Source organism: Scyliorhinus canicula, chromosome 6, assembly GCF_902713615.1.
Source record: "Scyliorhinus canicula chromosome 6, sScyCan1.1, whole genome shotgun sequence".
NCBI classification, from domain to species: domain Eukaryota; kingdom Metazoa; phylum Chordata; class Chondrichthyes; order Carcharhiniformes; family Scyliorhinidae; genus Scyliorhinus; species Scyliorhinus canicula.
In genome coordinates this window covers 74,195,309-74,215,388 of record NC_052151.1, presented here as the reverse complement: position 1 = coordinate 74,215,388, position 20,080 = coordinate 74,195,309, and the positions used below count along the sequence as shown (strand labels likewise).

The following is a 20,080-nucleotide window of genomic DNA, read 5'->3' as shown; positions in this document are numbered from 1 at the left end:
AGTTTGGGGTGTGACTTTTCCCCTGATGTTAATTTTCCCACACAAGGATGTCCACAAAGCCACCAAATCACCAAATCACACAGAGAATTACACTGATCACATCTGTATCAATAAGAACTTAAGAAGATCCTTACTAGATGTCAGAGTTAAATGGGAAGCAGATGAATGTTCCGCCACCACCTCCTCCTTGTCGCCAGAGTTTAGCTGAAGCTCAAGAATGGTGCACAAATAGAGTAAAATTCAACACCAACAATCTCAAGGAGAAAGCAATATCAGACTTGTATCAATTCACATTCAAAACAGATTCCAAGCTCTTCAAGATGTATAGGATATTGAAACACTAATGGAAACAACTAAAGACTGGTTGGAAGAGAACATATGAGGATGTATTGGGACGGAGGAAAGGCAACAGAACCCTTGGATTTCAAATGCTACTCTTGAAAAAATTGAAAGAGGAAGGAAGAGAAGATGAACAACTGAGCTCAAAAGACATGTGCACAAAAGGGATTTCACAAAGCCAGCAGAGAAGGTAGCGCTAGTGCAAGAGCAGATACATTGAAGATCTTGCACAAGAAGTAGAAACAGCAGGAGGTTGGCACAACATGAAAAAGCTCTACAAAATAACTCAACAGATATCAGGAAAATTCAAACTGACAAATGCCCAAATTAGGGACCTAGATGGGAAACCTCTCACTTTTATAAAGGATCAGCTCAGGCGCTGGACAGAACGTTTTAACCAAACGCTGAAAAGACCTCCACCAACTGAATCAGCTGACAGACGAGCTTCAGAAAATATACTGGATATCAACTGTGCATCACCATCGAAAACAGAAATCAGGAAAGCTATCTCATCACTGAAATGTGGAAAATCAGCTGTACCAGACAATAAGCCAGCAGAAGCTCACAAGGTGGATGGCAGCATTTTGGTGGATATGCTCTATGGATTCCTGAGGAAAATGGAGAAGGAAAGGATACCATCAGATTGGAAGGAAGGTTATGTGGTCAAGCTTCCGGAGAAGGCTGATCTAAGTCTTTGTAAGAACTATCGTGGGTTAATGTTGCTCTCTGTGCCAGGGAAAGTACTGTACCACATCATACTGGACAGAATGAAAGGGACAGTAGAAGATATCTTAAGGGACAATCAAGCAGGATTTCACCATGGAAGGTCGTGTGTGAATCAGATAGCAACCCTGCAGATTATAATCAAATAGTCATTGGAATGGAACTCATTGATCTACATTAATTTTGTAGACCAGGAGAAGGCATTAGACCAAAACACTCTTTAGAAGTCGATGGCAAGCTATGGAATTCCAGGGAACATATTCTCCCTGGTGAAGACTATCGATGATGGAATGAGCTGTCAAGTCTTGCATAGAGGGGTACTCTGAAAATTTTTAAGTATAAACTGGTGTGAGACAAGGCTGTTAGATGTCACCATTCCTATTTTTGCTTGTGATTGATTGGATTTGAGGCAAACAGCATCAGACGGAAGAAATGGCATACAATGGACCTTCACTGGGCAGCACGGTATACAGTGGCTAGCACTGTGGCTTCACAGCTCCAGGGTCCCATGATCGATTCCCCGCTAGGTCGCTATCTGTGTGGAGTCTGCACGTTCTCCCCGTGTCTGCGTGGGTTTCCTCCGGGTGCTCCGGTTTCCTCCCACAGTCCAAAGATGTGCAGATTAGGTGGATTGGCCATGCTAAATTGCCCTTAATACCCAAAAAAGTTAGGAGGGGTTATTGGGTTATTGGGATAGGGTGGAGGTGAGGGCTTAAGTGGGTTGGTGCAGATTCGATGGGCCGAATGGCCTTCTTCTGTACTTTATGTTCTATGTTCTATGTTCACAGAACAGCTCGATGATTTAGACTTTGCGGATCACTTGGTTTTATTATCCCACAACTGCATACAGATGTATGTACTTGTGACAATAAGCAATTTTCATTTCATTTCATCTCACCTTAAAAAAAGTTATCTTCATTCATCATAAGTTCAGTGAATTTAAATTTCCTGAAACAAACGCTAAAAGCAAAATGTTATCAACTAAAGAGGGAAACAATTGAATTTGTAACCGAGTGTTTAAAAGGACACTGGCCTCCAGCAGTTCCTGCAAATCTACACCTCGGAATACAAAGGCTATGCAACTCTTTCCGTCATCTGTTAAGACCTGCTCTCTCTATGGGGAGAAGGCAGGACAATGGGGATGAGAAAAATGTCAGCCATGATTGAATGGCAGAGCAGGCTCGATGGGTCGAGTGGCCTAATTCTGCTTCTATGTCTTATGGTGTTACGGTCTTATGTTCTCTTCTGTTGAGGCTGAACACCAGACTGTCAAACATAAATCTGGCTGAGAGGCAACAGTCTTGCCCCATAGTCAGAAGAGTTAAAGTTCCAAGTCAAATAATTTGGGTGGAATTGTGAGACAGAATTGGAATCTTCTCTTGCTGGATTTTTGAGCTTTTGAATGTAAATTTTATACCCAGGTGCCCATTGAGCCTGTGGATGTAAAAAGGTTCAAAGGCATAATTTGAAGACGAGTAATCCCAATGCTCTGGCTAATATACCTCACTGAACCATAATATCAAAGAATAGATGATCTGGTCCACAATCATATTTTCTGCCTCTTATGTTTGTTTTGTGCAGATTTCCTATTGCCTTCACCTACCTAACAGCACTTCAGTGCATTTCAAAAGAAATACAGTTGCTGGAACCCTGAAGGTTTGAGTAGATGCTGTACAAATGCAAGCTTCTTCTCAAATCTTAGATTTCCAAAATGGTGAATTGATGTTCAATGCGGAGAGCACAAATTCATAAAAGCATCTTCCTTTATGTCAGCTTTGCTCAGCTGGTATATATTTGTCTCTGAGTCACAAGATTGTGAATTCAAGCCCCACTTGAGAATATAACTGAGCTGACAGTATTGGGAGATCCTTCAGATGAGACATAAAACCAAGTTACAGTCTGCCTGTTCCACTGCCGCAGATGGGCATTGAATAGCCCGAGATTTCTGGTGCCTTGGTTAATGGTTCTCCCTCAGTCAAAATCCCCAGAGCGGACTGCCTTCTCAATCATCGATCACATTACTGTTAGTGGGATCCAGTTATGTGTAAAGTAAGTGTTATTTCATAACTGCTATGGCAGCAGATACCAATCAACCTAATTCATTGTATCTGAAGCACTTTGGTTAATTTTCAAAAGGCATGGTAAGACACTGAACAAATATATATCTCTGTGTAATAAAACCTATACTGTAATACTGCGGATCCTGCAATCTGAAATGGAAACAGAAAATGCCGGAAAAGCTCAAACAGGTCTGGCAGCATCTGTGGAGAGAGAAAATCAAGTTAACCTTTTGAGTCTGTGTGACTTCTCCCTTTTTGAACGTTTTAATTTAGTTTGGGTCTCAGAGCCATTCTATTCTGTAAACGACCAATGCTCTTTGTCTCGGTGTCTCCTTCGTTCCTTAATTTTTGTTTGCATCCTATAAAAGCCAAGACAGTTATGAAGCTCGTCTGGTGAAAACTGATGAAAACTGTTATTTGTTCTGACAGATGGGTGGTCGGAGGGATGCGCTTCTGTGTACGCTTCTTAAATCCAGGTCTGATGAAATGAGTTACCAGAGGAGACAGCTGTTAGATTAAGAACCCGTTACTCTGACACGATTAAGGGAGCGGTAAACAAATCACTAACCCCGGGGCTGGATTCTCCGCTGCCAACGCTGGCAGCGGGATTCACGATCTGGCGGAGAATGTTGTGTGGAGCAGAAAATGGGATTGGTGCCCGGCGTCAATTCCGTTGCGATAATCTGGTCTCCGGCTGGCGGGGGCATCGAGGTTCGTGCGTCACAGTGGCCCAATGCGAATCCATGATTTGTATTGATTTACCTACGATTAACGAGCTGGACACCAGATGCTCCACTACTCTGCAATGCCCCCCCCCCCCCCCCCCCCTCCTCTCAGGCGGTAGTCACGTGGGCGTGAATTAGTGCACACGTTAATGGTTAAGGCCCGGGTGCTGTGGTTGTTGAGGGAGAAAATTATCAAACACTTCAGCCTTGCAGGGGGACGTATCTGTCAGGGCCTCAGGGCGTAGCAGGGAATGACTTGGTTGCAAGTGTATGGACTCAGGGTGTCCCCCTTGGGATTAAGGTGGCCTGACCCAGACCCCAATTGCTGCATTTTTTCATTTAAACCCATCCTGTTGCTGCAATTTACAGGCTCCTGGCAGTTCACACTGCTGACTGCTCACTGTATTCTGTATATGCTCAAAGGTCTTCGGGTCATGTGGGAACCAACTCAGCCCTCCCTCTAGAAACCCCCATCCTGCAGCAGTATCATCAAGGGGAAGGGTGTGGCCATGCTCGGTCGCCGGCCCACCCTGTGTTGGCAGTCCCCACAGCAAAGGATGTAGGGAATTAGCAGAGCTCACCCCAAACCAAGGTCAAAGAAATCCTCATCTTGCTAAAGGACACGTGCACCATGGCCACTGAAACCCTCTGTGGCACACCGCCCCTCTCAGAGTAGAAGCCTCACCAGGGACACTATCAGCTAGCCCACCACTGAGGATCACCAGCTGTCTCTAAGCCCTGCATATCCACTGCAACCCTGATCCCATCCATCCTGCCCCTGACCAGGAAACCTGACCAGTGTGTTAAACCCAGGCGGTTCATAACACAGCAACTAAAGTCCCAGCAAACATCCCTCGCTCACACCCATCTTTAGGACCTGCCTGCACACCAACCTCTTGGCATGGAGGCGACTGACAGCACACGTTGACCGTCTCCAGCACACAACCATTTTCCTGGACACGGTGGAGGAGGCTGCCACCCGCTGCCGTTCGTCGTGCCTGGGCGCAGGGGGCAGAGTTGGTCAGCGCCGTGGGCAGCATCGTCCAGACCGGCAGGCAGTGTCGGAAGAAACTCCACGACCTCTACTGAGGCCACCAGCTACCCACCCCCGGGGCTGCATGCATCAGATAGCCAAACACTGTAGCTTTACGAGTCGATACCCCGCTCCCCCCCCCCCCCCCCCCCCCCCCCCAGGAGAAGGCCGCACATAACCGCCGGGAGTTGAAGAAGACAGGCAGGTGGCCATCGGACCTACAGCCCCTCACCATGGCCGAGCAGAGGGCCCTGGATGTGGCCGCTGGCCCAGAGGAACGGGAGGTCGCCAGGGTGGAGTGCGGCCACGAGCGAAGAAGTGAGACTCCGCTGAGTTGCAGTTCCCCATGACACATGTGGCGATACCGCACCCTCACCACCCTGACCCCCACATCACCCTCACTGCCAGGGTGTAAGGATAGCACAGGGAAGGTACCCATGTGAAGTGTCAGGTACCACCACCCCGCTCTATTCCCGACCACCCGGAGGTCTCCAAAGACCTAGGAGACACCCCCAGGTGCAGTTACGCCTGGTCCACGTTTGTGTGGACCAATACTAAATGGTGCCTTGACGACTTCTCCCAGACCCAGCTGGTGATTACAGGGGGCCGGGTGAATCTGGCATCTGGGTATTTAAATGAGCCATTAGGCTCATTTAAATATGCAGATCTAGATCTTGCCCAGCGAGTGAGAGATCCAGTTCGCCCCGAGCGGGGCAAGTCGGGTGACTTGTGACCGGCCTAGCGCTTGGCGCGGAGCCAGATTTGGGGGTATCGCACAATTCACCCATTGTGCCTGGATCCGGGCTGTGCGCAATTGGGTCGCTGAATCATGCCCAGTACTTATTAAAATCAGAGCATCTTCTGAGCCTTCCCCATATAGTTTATAATAATCATAATAATAATCTGTATTAGTGTGACAAGTAGGCTTACATTAACACTGTGATGAAGTTACTGTGAAAAGCCCCTAGTTGCCACACTCTGGCACCTGTTCGGGTACATGGAGGGAGAATTCGGAATGTCCAAATTACCTAACTGCATGTCTTTCGGGACTTGTGAGAGTAAACTGGAGCGCCCGGAGGAAATCCACGCAGACACAGGGAGAACTTGCAGACTCCGCACATACAGTGACCCAAGCCGGGAATCGAACCTGGATCCCTGGTGCTGTGAAGCAACAGTGCTAACCACTGTGCTACCATGCTGCCCTTTACCTCTGCTTCTATCAAACTCCTATGGAAAAACATTGCTCTGTGATTTCTCATTTAAAATCTATTTGAAGTTTCCCACAACACTGTCACACTTCTAATATGACTTTCCTATTAAGCAGTAACTTCATTGCAGTGTTAATGTAAGCCTACTTGTGATAATAAAGATGATAATAATAATAATAATTATTATTATTATTAAGCATTGAGTCAATGAGCTAAAATCACTCTGCAATTGACAAAACCGGCCACTAGGTGGCATTTCCCCACAAATTGCTCAAAATGTTTTGTGAAAAAGTTCAGCTGAATATTTTTGTTTTATTCCTAAGTAACAGCAACCTCCAACATCCAAAAGAAAGATTTCAACAGAATTTTCAAAATAAAATAAATGCACAAATCCACAGCCACATGATTACATTGATCCAGAAACTTTTTTTTATGTCTAATAATAACTTTGTTAAGGTTTTACTTGAAGGTCTCTGTCTCTCCCAAAAGCTTGGCCTAGGACTTGATCCTTCTGCCCAGAGCTATGGTGCTGAGACCTGAATTTGGACTGTGCAGGGTACATATCTCCCAAACTACAACTCTTTAGCTCTTGCATCTTTCTTGACATTTGAGCAGTGGCCACTTGGTTGTTTTTCAAAATCATTTAAAGAAAAACTAAGGAAAATTTCAGGAACACTATAAACTTTATCGTCCTTTTATGTAATAACACATATAATAATGTGTGTAGGTGTGTGTAAAACAACACAAGGTAACTGATGTAGCGTTTGTGCTCTATAAGCTTCAGGAAACCATATTAAGCAGAGGAAGAAAGTGTGACATTGTGAGACAGTCTCGATCAAAGAGACTGCAAATGAAAAAGGGGAAAGAGAGACTTCTCGTATTCAGAGTAATGTTAGATGCCTGTTGACTGCTTACGCTGATGAGACAATTATGAACTGTCTTTTCTTTCATGGGATGTGGGCATCTTTGGCAAGGTCAGCATTTGTTCCCCGTTCCTAATTGCCCTTGAACTAAAGGGGCTAGTTTGGCCATTTCTGCAAAAATTAAGAAGCTGTGGATCTGGAATCACATGTGGGCCAGACCGGGTAAAGCTGGCAGATTTCCTTCCCCAATGAAATGAGTGAACCAGATGGGCTTTCATGTCAATCATTGGACTTCTCATGGGGACCATTACAGAAACAAGCTTTGTGTTCCAGATTTATGAACAGAATTTAAATTCCACCACCTGACAGGGTGGGACTTGAACCCACTAACCCAGAGCATTAGCCCAGACTGTTGGATTCCGATTCCAATGATAATATCACTAGACAACTGACTCCCCAAACATATTATAGAAAAAAATGGGTGGTGGTGGAGTGGGGCTGGGGAGGTGGGGGGTGGGGGGGGGGGGGCTGCACAAGAAGAGTAAAAGATACACAAACAAAAAAGACAAAGTTTATTCTTCAAATTAAGTGAGCAGAGGTAACAGAGTGTGATATAAATGCTTGAAGACACAATGAGGACCAGTCACCAGCCGTGCTGCACCCAGCACACATCTCGCCATACCGGGAGAATAGTGGGCGTACCCTTAAGTGGGTGCTGGACAGAGCGGCCCACTACAGGTGACGGCATCTGGTTTATGACCTCACTGGCCATGAACCGGATCAGCATTTTAAAATGAGCATTTAAGTATGCTGTGTTCATTTACAACCGGATTCTCCCGGCTCCCCTATTCTCTTCCCCCCCCCCCCCCCCCCCCCCCCCCCCCCCCCCCCCCCCACCCCACTGGCTGCACGAGGCCAGTGGGAATCACTGCTGGTCTCCCCCACTGGAGACCAGATATGATGATCACACTGAGGGGATCGGAGATGATTGGAGCCTCTGGGAAGATGGGACATGACGAAGCATTGCCCTGGTGCCAGGGTTGAAAGAGGGTGGAGCCATGAAGGAGGGTGAGATTGATGGGAGTGGTGGCATTTGGTGACCCGCAGCTGGGTGTCGTTCACCTGGGAAGGGGGGGGAGGGGGAAGTTGCCGCCGAATTGGGAGGGGGTTTGGTACCTGATATTGGCTAGAAAAGGGGGGGGCTTTGCCAACGAGAAGGGGGAGGGGCCATTAGGGAAACCCTTTGCCAGGGGCCAGATGCCAGTGATCCTTGAAGGGGGTGTAGGTAATAGGGGATTGATGGCGGCAATGGTGGTGGTGGCGGTGAAGGTCGGAGGGGGTAGAAGGGGACACTAAAGCTCAGATTCCTGTGATGTTTTTACAGGAGGGGGCCTGCATTCTCACTTTGAGATCGGAGTGCCCTTTAGAAAGGCCTCACACATCACTTTTCCTGTGGATTTCACCCTGGTTTCAAAAATGACCAAATGTGGGTGGATTGCGATGGGAATCGCGCCAGAACATCCGGCTCAATTCGCACTGGTTTTCCCACCCAAATTGATACTGTGTCATTTTTCCAGAGATTTCCACCCACCGAATGTGAGTGAAGGGTTTGGGGGATGGGTAAGAGGTCAAAGTTGGAAGAGTGTAACGATTTTAACAGAATAATGCCAAATCTAATGAGTTCAAAGTGACGGAAAAGTCAGCTTACTCAGCTGTATAAATTTTGACCTCGTTTGAATTTCAAAACAATTTATATACATCCATACAAATTATAATAGCAATAATTGTCTTGAGCTTCTAATTAGATAAGCACAGTATTATAGAGAAATACAGCACAGAACAGGCCCTTCGGCCCACGATGTTGCGCCGAACTTTTGTCCTAGGTTAATCAAAGAATTTTGGACAATTTTTCATGGCCAATCCACCCAACCTGCACCTCTTTGGACTGTGGGAGGAAACCGGAGTACCCGGAGGAAACCCACGCAGTCACGGGGAGGATGTGCAGACTCGACACAGCCAGTGACCCAAGTTGAAATCAAACTTGGGACCCTGGAGCTGTGAAGCAATTGTGCTATCCACAATGGTACCGTGCTGCCCTTAAGAAGTTAACCTACACTCCATTATTCTACCCTAATCCATGTACCTATCCAATAGCCGCTTGAAGGTCCCTAACGTTTCCGACTCAACTACTTCCACAGGCAGTGCATTCCATGCCCCCACTACTCTCTGGGTAAAGAACCTACCTCTGACATCCCCTCTATATCTTCCACCATTTATCTTAAATTTATGTCCTCTTGTAATGGTGTGTTCCACCCGGGGAAAAAGTCTCTGACTGTCTACTCTATCTATTCCCCTAATCATCTTATAAACCTCTATCAAGTCGCCCCATCATCCTTCTCCGTTCTAATGAGAAAAGGCCTAGCACCCTCAACCTTTCCTCGTATGAAACAGTTATGAGAACTGTTACCGATGATTATATAATTTATATTATTTTATCCCTGCTTTTATTGATTGAACCATAATATTGTTCATTTGTACTGTTCATTCTTTTGGTCTGTATGTTTTTCAACTCTGCACCTAAACAATTAAGTTTTTATTTGTTGAACATTACTGTCAGAGCTGTTGAGTATATCCAGCAGATTTTGTTTTTATTTCAGATTTCCAGCATTCACAGTATTTTGTTTTTTATTTTCACATTCTCTACCTGGCTACACAGAGAATTCTTATTTTAATAATTGATAGTTAAACGTGTGGTTACACAATTGGTCTATGCAATCTATTTGGATCCAATAGACTGTGTTGCACCCTTCAATAGCAGCATTATAATTCACCATCTCAGCATTGTTAAAGCTCTGTTATGCCTCAGCATTAAGAGTCTCCCTGCTGCTCCTGCACTAATTTGATTTCTAAGTCCATTCGGGTTGAAATCAGTTTTAATTAAAAATGTATAAGGCTTTTTATTTTCGAGCAATAATTATTTTATACTTGGAGAGCATTAAACAGGGTAAAAGGTCTATTGTGCATTTAAAATGTGCACATATCAATGCTAGTCTCCTATGTCAGAGTAAAATTTGATTATTCTCATATCAAACAAATGACTTGTATAGTAATCTTACCCTCAGTGTACATGCACTTCCTCTTTGAAATATTGATCCACCTTTTCGACATTTTTTTTCTTGTTTTGATGACCTGCATGAACAACTTCGGATGGACAATAAATTCCAGTCCAATCAGTGATGCCCACATTCTGAGAATTAATTTTAAAGAAGATTATGGTAATTGTGTCAAATAGTTTAATAATGACTCCCCTTACACTTTGTAAAAAGTGAGTGGCTTGAATTAATAAAACTGTAAATACTCAGGTGACAGATGAAACAATATTATTTATAACATGAAAAAGAATGGCCAGATTTAAAATACTACTCATTATGATGGGCCTTTTATTTTGTTGTTAATTTCAAGAACAAAATTGTTTGTTTGTTTCCTGACACAAAATTCTAAATTGTCTTTTCTTACATGAAAATGATTTCTGAGACAATATAGCCAATTGTTCCTGTCGCTTAATGCTTCTGTGCACCTGTGAAAGCTTTGCAAGAACATCGACAAACTGACCTTGAGGTAAAGTAAGTAAAGTAAAGTGACCATTGGCTGCTTTCCCTTTTCACGGGAGAGTTGACCGGTGGTGATTTAACCTGAGGATCACAACACCTGAGGCGAGGAGCAAGATTGAGAAGGTGGGGCCTTCATGAATAACCTCAGCTGGTACGGGGATTGAACCCACGCTGTTGGACTCATTCTGCACCACAAACCAGCTGTCTAGCCAACTGAACTAAACCGGCAGCAGGACCAGCAAGCCATAGAAAATGCCATAGACCATGGGTGGACCAGAAGAGTCCACTGGCGGCTAATGGTGAGTCATCTCCGCTGACATAAAACACACCATGTGGGAGAGGGAGAGGGAAGAAAGTCACAGCTATAAAGCACTATTTAAAAAATACCTTTACACAACTAACAAGTGAATTAAGAGTCAAGGTAATTCAAATCAGAAATAGAAACAGTAAGCCCTGTATAAACTGAGTAGGTTTGGCAGCATCTGTAGCGAGAGAAAGCGAATTAAATTTGAGTTCAATATGTCTCTTCTTCCGAACTGAAGAAAGGCAGAGATATGTTTTATCCTGTTGAAGAGGAGGAGAGGGTCAGGTAGAACAAAAAAGTGAAGATCAAGGATAGGTTAGAGAGCATGAGAGAGCACATATCAAAGATGTCATGGAATCAAAGGCAAAGAGAGTGGTAATGGCTGCAGTAAAGATACAAAGCAGTCATCCAGAGTAAGTGTTAACGGCAGAATAATGGACGGCTCTGCCTGAAAGTAGGAACACAAAAACAGATGCAGATCGGCACTTGGCAAAACAAAATATGAATCAAAACAGAGGACATGGTTTTTGGTCTGAAATTGTTGAACTCACCGTTAATTCCAAAAAGCTTAAGGAGCCGAATTAAAAGATAAGATGCTGTTCTTCAAGCTTGCGTTGAGCTTCCCTGAAACATTACAACAGGCCAAGGATAGAAATGTGAGCATGAGAGCAAGGTAGTGAATAATAATAACACAAATCAAATACATGAAACACCAAATGTGATGAAATGTGAACTATCATCTGTGTATATAACCAAATGGTGTCTAAAAATTAGTGCCTGTATGTATAGATTACAATTCTAGCATCCAACCATAGGTGGCATGGCGACAGGAGAACGTTACAGGAACACAGATACATGTGAGGCAGAACGTGGATAACAGGCATAGAGTAGCTCTTTAGTCAATAGTAATTAATACCAGTTAATCATAGTTATTTGTATTTGCCCATAGCATCCAACTAAAATCATAGTAGACATCATAGAAACCCGTCTGTATTTTAGCTAGTTAATGAACAGTTTTGCTCATTTACAAAGCCTATGTTCTCTCATCACTTCAACTACAAAGATATCGCCATCCGTGCATACAGAGAACATTACTCCAAGGACTGGATTTTCCTTCCTGAAAATGTCTGTATTGGACACTTCTGCAATTGAAAAAAAGTGATACATTTTGCCAGTAAAATCAGACCCCAAAAATGTTCACCCCAATTTGCGCTGTTAGAATTTGCCAATCGTCTTCCATAGAGTAGGTTCCAGAACAGTACAAAATACTCCAGATGTGTTCTATACCATGAGATAATTATTTCTGTTGATTGACGTTCCATTCCTCTTTTCATGTAACCAAATAATCCATTTGTTTTACTTCACAGCAGCCAGACATTCTTCAAGAGATTCTTCACCTGGTACGGCTCTCAGGTTTCCTTCCTGATTGATCTTGTGCAACATTTTCCAATTTAATCTATACCTCTTTGTTTTTAAACAGCGAGTCCCTGAAATTCCAAAGAGCTTTTCCCAGTCTCGGATCGTAACTTTGATGTGAGACCAGCAGAACCTCAGGGAAATGCTATCAATGGCTATTTCTCTGAGTGGTTTTACAGTCTCCTGCTGAAGTTACAATGGAAGAATGCCTACGTGAAACCCAGGCCCTTTACCATATTGTAGCATTATTTCAAATATTTTTCCAATGTTGCTTATCTTTGTGTATGATTTCCTAATAAACATTGCCAAAACGCTGAAGCAATTTATTAAATTATAGAGAAATCAAATGAAATTCAGTGGATTAGAGCAGTACCTTTGACCACTAGACATGGTTTTGATAAGAGAACTTAGAAGCAAAGGGGCGGGATCTAACCGGATTGGAACAAAACCTCAGTGGAACTGGAAGAGCATTTAGCCGGGAGTTTCCGGGCACTCGCAGCGCTGAAAAAGAACATGCTTTCGAACGGGATTCTGTTCCAATCCAGGGTCGCAGCACGGAACGCCTTCAAAGGTGCTCGCCTAAGGTCTTCGAGATGAAGGGGTTAGATCCCAAAGCCTCAGTTAGATTAGGTGAGCTGCAAGTTGGAGTGAGAGTAGCTACTCACTTTGATATGCAGACCACAATGTCTCGCGAGATCCCGTTGCCGTTGGATCCCGTTGGATCTCGCGAAGCATGGCAAGCCGGGTAAGTCCCGGAAGAGGCCTCTTCCGACATCTAGCAGCAGTGTCGAGCCTCCATTCGGGCCCATTCATTGAAAAGAACATTCAGTTTGGAAAAAGTGTTGCTGACTCCTTTTATGCATCAAGGGTCAACAAGAATAAAAATATCGCTGATCATAAATAACAATAGGAGCAAAAAGAGCCAGCATAGAAACTCATGAAGGATATTGGATAGAAGCTGCTCCAGATGTGGGCAGTACAGTAGCACAGTGGTTAGCATTACTGCCTCACAGCTCCAAGGTCCTGGGTCCAATTCCAGCCTCGGTTGACTGTCTGTGTGGAGTTTGCACTTTCTCCCCGTGTTTGCATGGGTTTCCTCCCACAGTCCAAAGATGCGCAGGTTAGGGGGATGGGACATGATACATTTCCCTTTACTGAGTTATGGAGATAGGATGGATGTGTGGTTTAAAGTAGAGTGCTCTTTCCAAGGGCCAGTGCAGATTCGATGGGCCGAATGGCCTCCTTCTGCACTATAGGGATTCTATGACCACATTAAATGAGTTGTAGCTGTTTAGAGTGCAGTCGGCAACACCAATATTCCTTTCCTATATCACTTTGTTCAGAAGCATCTGAAGTCCAATGAACATACCAGCAGCAAGAAAAATTAATGTAACCACACATTCCTTAACAAACCAACTCTAAAGGCTAAATTTGATCTGATCTTAAAGGGTGCGAAGCTTTTTTTGAAATCCTTAGGAGCAACAGTTTCAACTAAGACCATAAGACATAGGAGCAGAATTAGGCCACTCGACCCATCGAGTCTGCTCTGCCATTCAATCATGGCTGATATTGTTCTCATTCCCATTCTCCTGCCTTCCCCCCATAACCCCTGATCCCCTTATCAATCAAGAACCTATTTATCTCAGCCTTCTGCGGCAAAGAGTTCCACAGATTCGCCACCCTCTGGCTGAAGAAATTCCTCCTCATCTCTGTTTTAAAGGATCGTCCCTTTAGTCTGAGATTGTGTCCTGGAGCGGTTAGAAGTTGCATTCCAGAAACAAAACCGAAAATGCGAGTGTGAATGCACTGAGAATTAAACGTTGGGGGGGGGGGGGGGAGGGGGGGGGGGGTGGGGGGAGGGGGGGGGGAGGAGGGGGGGGGGGGGAGAAAAGCAGGAGGCACGCCACAATCTGGAAAAAGCACCACAGAGGCTGGGCTGCAAAATTCAGTAAAGGAGGCTGTGGTGATATGCCTGTGGGCTACATCATAGTTGGATGGTGTGTGACCTCCAACCTGCAGGTGGTGGTAGAGACACACCATGTCATCTCTAGACCAAGCTCATGTGACCTGTGACTCGGCTATAAAGGGGGACTCATTGGGCCATCTTCGGAAGAAGATTGAGAGGGAATAAGACATACATGTGAATGGTCAGTGCAAGGTGCAAGTTCCAGAGGAGTAGTTAGCAGACTCCATGATAACTTGCTCTGTATCAGATTGTATTCTTACCACGCAAGATTCAACATAAAATTGTGATTTGGACAAGTCGAAGTGTTTGGCGAGTTCCTTCGTGAAGTACAAAGGACCAAACACAACAGAGGCCCTGCTTTGCAGCCTGGAGGGGCAGCAGCTGGCAACAGAAAACAGATCGACAGCCTGGAGCCCGAAGAAAAAGGCTGGTAACTGAGCTTGAGCAAAGTCAAAAAAACTCCAACACCCGTACAATGCCAGCTCCAGCTAAGATCCATCCTGGGTGTACCATGCTCAGCAGTGTGAAAGAAAGTTCAACATGGAACAAATTGCAGAGGAAATACAACCGGGAGGTAGAAATGAAGATGAGGATAGCCTCTGAAGTGAAAGTTCTGAAAAAGCATCCGAATTAGGTTTTGTGACATGAGAACAGGGTAAATGCCATGTTTTTCATAAAGGTCAGGAGGTATTGGCAAGAAACTATACCACCAGTGAGAAGCGAATATCTACCATCGTCTTGGCACAGAGAGGACCGATCTCCTACACTGTTCAAACTCTGGATCATGTAGTGTGGAGAAGACATGTTTATCACCTTTCAGCAATAGAACTAGTTTGCCAGAGACAGGGTCAACCAAGAGCCCACAACAAACTGTGCAAAACGAAGACCTAGACATTCCTGAGAACGTGACAATAGCAGAAACAACTGTGGAAGACAAAACTCCAGTTGGGGAGAATCCAACACCGAGTCAACCTGCAGACATGACATCGACTCCGGTTGAGACAATTACAGACCAAATCCAAACTACACCGAAAAAGCAGATGCCTGAGGTTCGCTGACCAAAAACCAGATCGGAATCAACATCCTCCAAAATGTCTAACTTATTGACTGTTGTGTTTATTAATTGCTTATATTGTACATTTTGATTGCTAATGTTATATCCCAGGTTCGATTCCCGGCTGGGTCACTGTCTGTGCGGAGTCTGCACGTTCTCCCCGTTTCTGCGTGGGTTTCCTCCCACAGTCCAAAGATGTGCGGGTTAGGTGGATTGGCCATGTTAAATTGCCCTTAGTGTCCAAAATGTGGGGGTTACTAGGTTACGGGGATAGGGTAGATACATGGGCTTGAGTAGGGTGCTCTTTGTAAGAACCAGTGCAGACTCGATGGGCCGAATGGCCTCCTTCTGCACTGTAAATTCTATTATTTGTTTCATTGCAGGAACCTATAATATAAAGGAGGAGAAAATTGTTGTGTATTCATGATTGTTCCTTGTTGGAACAAGGTCACTTTAAGAGTCCAAACACGTGACGTATGGACATATCGGCAGTTTGGGCAAGCAAGCAGGGTCCCCTATCCTGGATCTATATCTGGATAGAAATTATCCCTTTGGACAGACGCAGCATGGGTTCATGGAAGGAATTTCATGTTTACCTAATTTACTGGAATTGTTTGAGGACATTCTGAGCGTGGTGGACAACCGGGAACCATTGGATGTGGAGTATCTGGATATCCAGAAGGCATTCGACAAGGTGCTGCACAAAAGGCTGCTCTGAAAGATAAAGGTGCTCCCCATTACGGGTAATGTATTAACATAGATAGAGGCTTGGCTAACTAACAGAAAGTAAAGAGTGGGGATAAATGTTTTTTTTCTGGTTGGCTATCAGTGATCAGTGGTGTGCCTCAGGGATCAGTGTTAGGAGCGCAATTGTTTACAATTTGCATGGATGATTTGGAGATGGGTACCAGTTGTAATGTGTCAAAGTTCGCAGATGACACTAAGATGAGTGGTAGAACAAAGTGTGCAGGGGATGCTTCGGTGGTGTCGTAGTGGTATAGTCACTGGACTAGTAAACCAAAGACGCAGAAAAATGTGCTGGGGTCCCTGGTTTAAATCCTGTCATTGGTGAAATTTGAATTCAATAAAAATCTAGAATGTAAAAAGTCTATTAATGACCATGAAGTCATTGTCGATTGTTGGAAAAACCCATCTGGTTCACTAATGTCCTTGAGGGAAGGAAATAGACCATAAGACCATAAGACATAGGAGCAGAATTAGGCCACTTGGCCCATCAAGTCTGCTCCGCCATTCAATCATGGCTGATATTTTCTCATCCCCATTCTCCTGCCTTCTCCCCATAACCCCTGATCCCCTTATTAACCAAGAACCTATCTATCTCTGTCTTAAAGATACTCAGTGATTTGGCCTGCACAGCCTTCTGCGGTAAAGAGTTCCACAGATTCACCACCCTCTGGCTGAAGAAATTCCTCCTCATCTCTGTTTTAACAGATCATCCCTTTAGTCTGAGATGGTGTCCCCTGGTTCTAGTTTTTCCTACAAGTGGAAACATCCCCTCCACGTCCACTCTATCCAGGCCTCGTAGTATCTTGTAAGTTTCAATAAGATCCCCTCTCATCCTTTTAAACTCCAACGATTACAGACCCAGAGTCCTCAAACGTTCCTCATATGACAAGTTCTTCATTCCCCAGATCATTCTTGTGAACCTCGTCTGGACCCTTTCCAAGACCTGCACATCCTTCCTTCGATACGGGACCCAAAACTGCTCACATGCTCAAAATGTGGTCTGACCAGAACCTTATACAGCCTCAGAAGTTGTTGTTGAAAACTCACCACTATTCTTAGAATTCCCCCTATACCAAAAAGGGCCGACATTCTAAATGGTGAACAGGGATTCTCACTCCCTGACTCCGATGCAGGCTTCAGTGGGTGCTATTCAGGTCAATCTATATTTTCAAGTTATGCCCGGGTATAACCCATACCTTCACAGAAGATTTCATCTACTTACCACTTCGTAGCATCGATCCTGGGTCCCGCATTGCTAAGTAAGTAAAGTAGACTTTGGAATAACCACTGTTTCATGTTAAATTGTTATTTTATTTTATATTTTTTCTTTTAAAAGCTGCAATTACTGTCTTTACAGAAAAGTAAAAAGATATTGCTTCTGGATCCTTCTGGTTGGGTGAAGGGACCTTCAGGCCCACCTTGACAATCAATCTTCTTTTTAAAATCTGGTCTTCTTTAGATGTATTCACTGTTCTGCTCGGTTGCTATGTCCTATCCTTCCCATGTACCGAGCTGTGAGAGCTGACTCTGCTGGCTATCTCTGAGCTGACTCTGAGCTGACTCTGCCTCCTCTTTAAATTCTGGTCTTCCTTAGATGTATTAGCTGTTTTAGCTCGGCTACTTGGCTCTGTTCCATGACCGAGCTGGCTGTAAGCTGACTCTGCTTGCTTCTCTTGTTCCTTCTCTGCTTCTCTCTGAGGTCTCTCTGAGTTCAAGTAGTTCCTGCTCTGGTCTCTGGGTTTATAATCTCTTTCTAACAGTTATTAAGTTGTTATGACTTTATTGTAAAGTAACTTTTATTTCACTTGGATTGTAAAAGGTATCTTTGATCTAAACATTCTAATACAACTAAGTATACATTTTGACATGACCTCACCTCTCAGGTGTGTTTATATTGTGTCCTCTGTGATGTTCAAAATGCTTTGATTTCAATAAACGTGTGAATTTTGATCCCTGTCATTTCTATAGTTTTATTTTCCAATTGTGCCCCCAGCTCATAATTTTGACTTTGATTTTGGCTTTAAATTATGTTTCTCGTGGACTGATAGTCTCCAATTTTCTTTTAATTTACCTGGTGTTAACAGGATTTCACACCTATATATTTGCCCTCCCCCTAGACATTCTTTTCTATCTGCTGATTTTACTTCAATTAAGGTGTGAATCATTGCTTTTAGCGTAATGCTAAAAATCCACTTGGTTATAACTTGAAAGACCTGCCTGTTTTAAACATTCGTCACCTAATTGAACTGAAACCCTCATCCATGCTTTTCCAGATGCTTACTAAGATGGTTAGTTTCAATGAAGGTGTGAACCACTGTTTTTAGCTTCATACAAAAATCCTGTTTGTTTTGTTTGGGAGACGGAATCAGCATTTTATAATCCTGCTCTTTGCAGCTGCTGTTAACCCTTCGTGGGATCTTTCCCTGTATCCTCTCATGTTTCTCTCAGACCAGATATTGCCAGGCCTCCATGTTTCAAATGACATATCTTTCCATAATTTCAATTACAAAGTACATCCCTGGTCTTGTATTCTAGCCCTCTTGACATGAATGCTAACTTAACTGCCGACTGAACCTGCGCATTAACCTTAAGAGAATCGTGAACAAGGACTCCCAAGTCTCTTTGTGCTTCTGCTTTCCGAAACATTTCCCCATTTATAAAAAAAATAGTCTATGCCTAAATTCCTCTTTCCAAAGTGCATAATCTCACACTTTTCCACATTGTATTTCATTTGCCACTTCATTGCCCACTCTCCTAACTTGTCCAAGTCCTTCGGCAGCCCCCTTGCTTCCTCAATACTACCTGTCTCTCTACAGATCTTTGTATCATCTGCAAACTTAGCAACAGTGCTTTCAGTTCCTTCTGCCACATCATTAATGTTAGGGGCCTCACGGTAGCATGGTGGTTAGCATCAATGCTTCACAGCTCCAGGGTCCCAGGTTCGATTCCCGGCTGGGTCACTGTCTGTGTGGAGTCTGCACGTCCTCCCCGTGTGTGCGTGGGTTTCCTCCGGGTGCTCCGGTTTCCTCCCACAGTCCAAAGATGTGCGGGTTAGGTGGATTGGCCATGCTAAATTGCCCGTAGTGTAAGGTTAATGGGGGGATTGTTGGGTTACGGGTATACAGGTTACGTGGGGTGATCATTGTTCGGCACAACATCGAGGGCCGAAGGGCCTGTTCTGTGCTGTACTGTTCTATGTTCTATGTATATTGTAAAAAGTTGTGGTCCCAGCACAGACCCCTGAGGCACACCACTAGTCACTGCCTGCCATCCTGAAAAAGTCCACTTTATCCCCACTCTCTGCCTTCTGCCAGTCAGCCAATCATCTATCCATGCCAGGATCTTACCTGAACACCATGAGCTCCTAACTTATTTAACAGTCTCCTATGCGGCACCTTGTCAAAGGCCTTCAGGAAATCTGAATAAATCACGTCCACTGGTTCTTCTTTGTCTAACTTCCTTGTTACCTCCTCAAGAACTCTAACAGGTTTTTAAGACACGACCTCCCTCTGACAAAGCTGTGCTGACTCAGTCCTATTTTACCATGCACATCCAAGTGCTTCGCAATCTCTTTAATAACAGACTCTAAAATCTTACCAATGACTGAAGTCAGACTAACCGGCCTATAATTTCCCATCTTCTGCCTCCCTCCCTTCTTAAACAGCGGTGTTACTTTAGCCACCTTCCAGTCTTCTGGGACCCTTCCTGCCTCCAGTGATCCCTGAAAGATCATCACTAATGCCTCCACAATTTCCTCAGCTATCTCTTTTAGGACCCTGGGGTGTAGTCCATCCGGTCCAGGTGACTTATCCACCTTCAGACCTTTCAGTTTTCCCAGAACCTTCTCCCTAGTAATGGTCACTGCACTCACCTCTGCCCCTGGTTCTCCTGGAGCTCTGGCATCCCACTGGTGTCTTCCACCGTGAAGACTGATGCAAAGTAACTATTCAGTTCATCTGCCATTTCTTTGTTTCCTATTATTACTTCTCCAGCCACATTTTCTAGTGGTCCAATGTCTATTTTTGCCTCTC

General features: G+C 44.4%; 1 long non-coding RNA gene across 1 annotated transcript in view; it reads right to left on the bottom strand.

Annotated features, from left to right (window-relative positions):
* Positions 1-20,080, bottom strand: part of LOC119967239 — a 100,820-nt gene that overhangs the window by 28,633 nt on the left and 52,107 nt on the right. The window contains exon 2 of the long non-coding RNA XR_005460943.1: positions 11,418-11,490. This is a non-coding gene — a long non-coding RNA (uncharacterized LOC119967239). The remainder of the gene's footprint in view (positions 1-11,417; positions 11,491-20,080) is intronic.